This window comes from Salmo salar, chromosome 17 (genome assembly GCF_965601325.2).
Source record: "Salmo salar chromosome 17, fSalSal1, whole genome shotgun sequence".
In the NCBI taxonomy this organism is placed as follows: Eukaryota; Metazoa; Chordata; class Actinopteri; order Salmoniformes; family Salmonidae; genus Salmo; species Salmo salar.
The window spans coordinates 78,559,514-78,563,230 of record NC_138307.1 but is presented as its reverse complement, the minus strand read 5'-3'; the positions used below and the strand labels follow the sequence as shown (position 1 = coordinate 78,563,230).

Genomic DNA, 3,717 nt, shown 5'->3' with positions numbered 1-3,717 from the left:
TATTGTAGCGTAGATACTCCTTGTTGTTGTTGTTGTTTAGAGTGTTGGTATTGTATCATAGATACTCCTTGTTGTTGTTGTTGTTTAGAGTGTTGGTATTGTAGCGTAGATACTCCTTGTTGTTTAGTGTGTTGGTGTCCTTGACCTCTATGTACATAACGCCTCAGTAAAGTGTGACAGGATGAAATCTCAGAAGGTCCGTAGGAGACCCGAGTCCTGCCACGCCTATCACCCTCAGGTCAGCACCCCGTATTGGTTCACTGCCTCCCAATAACGACACCTCACTTCAAGTGGATGGATTGACATCAGGAGATAACATGTGTTGTACTATGCTCATTGCTCCCTTCATTTCAAACTGAGTTTTTGTTATCCTAAGATCAAAAACATGAACTTACTGGCCTTATGTAGTGTTCATTATACCACTGGCTGTAACTGTGTGTGTTAACGATTGATTACAGGAAAACGCCAAGGAGTGTGGAGATGCATCACAGATCTACCTGTCTGTCTCTCTCTTCCTCACCTGTCTGACTGCCTCCTTCGCCTGTCTCAAGGCCTCCACGCTGGTCTTCCGATGATAGACAGACAGCTACTGAACCTAAACCCCACCCCCCTCTGAAAATCTCCCTGGAATATTCCAGAATGCCTGAACTTAGCATGCCTGCTACTGCTTGTGTTATCTTTATCAATCTATATGACAGAATGACTAAAATTACGATACTGATCATTTGGGCTGTTGGACTGAGAGGAATATGGCAGCTGTTAACTGACTCTATGCTTGATGACTTTACTATCACAGAGAGATGTTGACTTCAGATGCTTGATGACTTTACAATCACAGAGAGCTGTTGACTTCAGATGCTTGACGACTTTACAATCACAGAGAGATGTTGACTGACTCCATGCTTGATGACTTTACAATCACAGAGAGCTGTTGACTTCAGATGCTTGATGACTTTACAATCACAGAGAGATGTTGACTGACTCCATGCTTGATGACTTTACAATCACAGAGAGCTGTTAACTGACACCATGCTTGATGACTTTACAATCACAGAGAGCTGTTAACTGACTCCATGCTTGATGACTTTACAATCACAGAGAGCTGTTGACTGACTCCATGCTTGATGACTTTACAATCACAGAGAGCTGTTGACTGACTCCATGCTTGATGACTTTACAATCACAGAGAGCTGTTAACTGACTCCATGCTTGATGACTTTACAATCACAGAGAGATGTTGACTGACTCCATGCTTGATGACTTTACAATCACAGAGAGCTGTTAACTGACTCCATGCTTGATGACTTTACAATCACAGAGAGCTGTTAACTGACTCCATGCTTGATGACTTTACAATCACAGAGAGCTGTTAACTGACTCCATGATTGATGACTTTACAATCACAGAGAGCTGTTGACTGACTCCATGCTTGATGACTTTACAATCACAGAGAGCTGTTGACTGACTTCATGCTTGATGACTTTACAATCACAGAGAGCTGTTGACTGACTCCATGCTTGATGACTTTACAATCACAGAGAGCTGTTAACTGACTCCATGCTTGATGACTTTACAATCACAGAGAGCTGTTGACTTCCGTTGCTTGATGACTTTCAAACACAACCACCAAAGTTGTGCTTCTTTGGACAACTGTTCTAAAACCATGAAAGGGCATTTTGGTTTCTTCTTCTTCAGTGTCTTATAAGAGAACATTATAGTGTTTCTATGCAAAAGGAAACATACTTTCTTTGACCGTGGAAAGTTCCAGTATCTCCAATACTATTCCAAAGGACTTGACTTTGCAATAGGACCATGGAAGACTATCAGTCTGTGGATGATGTGTTTTATAAATGGTTTTGATAAAATAATACTCTGGATTCATGCATGTGTATGTCTGTTTACCTTAAGCCATGAAATGGAGGATGAACCTTGGATAAGGCAGAGGCATCTTTGAACAGTGATACAATTCAGATCGTGGAGTCAGTGACCTCTGCTGGTTGGAATATGACATTGCAGGATGGTGATGAATCAAGTGGAGACTGGCTGGCTGCTGAAGGATGGATGAACACAATGGACTCAACTTCCACATTGTTCTGTTCATAACTCATCAGTCTTTGGTCTACGCTCCACAAACACATCAAGTATCTACTATTAAATGTGGGCTGGGTTTTCACTGTTGGAAATGGATGGACTGTTTCAGGAAAAACCTTCAAGTCACATATCATATATGCAATCTAAGACTTACTAAACCAGTCGACTTAGTTGGCTTACTGCAAAACAAGAACCATTACTGACCACCTACTTCTGTGTTGGACTACAAGGTGAAACAGCCATTCTGTTAGAAGGAACAACATTACAATGTGATGGACTACAAGGTGAAACAGCCATTCTGTTAGAAGGAACAACATTACAATGTGATGGACTACAAGGTGAAACAGCCATTCTGTTAGAAGGAACAACATTACAATGTGATGGACTACAAGGTGAAACAGCCATTCTGTTAGAAGGAACAACATTACAATGTGATGGACTACAAGGTGAAACAGCCATTCTGTTAGAAGGAACAACATTACAATGTGATGGACTACAAGGTGAAACAGCCATTCTGTTAGAAGGAACAACGTTACAATGTGATGGACTACAAGGTGAAACAGCCATTCTGTTAGAAGGAACAACATTACAATGTGTTGGACTACAAGGTGAAACAGCCATTCTGTTAGAAGGAACAACATTACAATGTGATGATATTAGGATCTCCAATGTGTTTTTCATCTGAGTTTTCTGTGTGACTCCAAATACTTTTATGATTGTTTATAGTTTTTAGCTAAATTCATGCATTAAATTATTATATTTTTGAGGACATAATGTCTTCTGTTTAATTCAGATGCCTTTAGTGATGAATTAAATGAGTATAAAATGCATCATTCAGAATAATATGATGGGATACTACTAGTATTGCTTGCTGGACATATAACAGTACTGTAAGTTGTCACTGTCCAGTGATATTCTAAGTGGTCTTTTTTAGCAGTCTGTCCCATTCACTTTGACAGTGATGCTGTAATGATGTCATGTCATCATGTGCTAACTGTCCTCATGATGCAGTAATGCTGATAAAAGATGCTGTTGCCCATGTGTATGTATGTAATGTGATTGACATGTCCTGAGTCCTGTGTGTCTTCTGTGTGTCTGGCTTGGATGTGTCCCAAATGGTACCCTTAACCATTTGTAGGTGCACTAGGGCCCATAGGGAATAGGGTACCATTTGGAACACCGTCTGAGAGTCTAGGAGGCAATATGATTGACACAGCACAGTTTGATTGACATGTAGGATAATCTGGAATGGATAAATAATAATACAATGAATAAACTTCCTCTTTATTTTAAAGCTGTTGTCAGTTTTGATGCTTGCATTTTATCCATGTTATTGATCCTGTCAGTTATGACATGTTTTGTCCTATATCATCTTCTAATTAACATATGCATCAGTGTATGAACACAGAACTCCAAAGATTGTATTTCCTTCAATGCTTTGTTTTTATTTCTGTAATGCTTCAGGGAAATGTAAAGACAAGGTCCTGGACAGTAACAGGATTATTGTCTTTCTGTCTGAGACACTGTCATCATAGAGATCTAGTAGTTTATTTAGATTAGGGTTGGGGTCAATTCCTTTACAAATCAGGAAGTAAACTGAAAGTCCAATTCCAATTTTCCTCAATG

At 39.7% G+C, this 3,717-nt stretch overlaps 1 long non-coding RNA gene across 1 annotated transcript; it reads left to right on the top strand.

Annotated features, from left to right (window-relative positions):
- LOC123728287 (uncharacterized) lies at positions 1 to 3,385 on the top strand. Its single transcript, XR_006760203.2, has 2 exons — positions 1 to 238; positions 459 to 3,385. It is a non-coding gene; the product is annotated as an uncharacterized LOC123728287 (long non-coding RNA).
- The last annotated feature ends 332 nt before the right edge of the window (positions 3,386 to 3,717 follow it).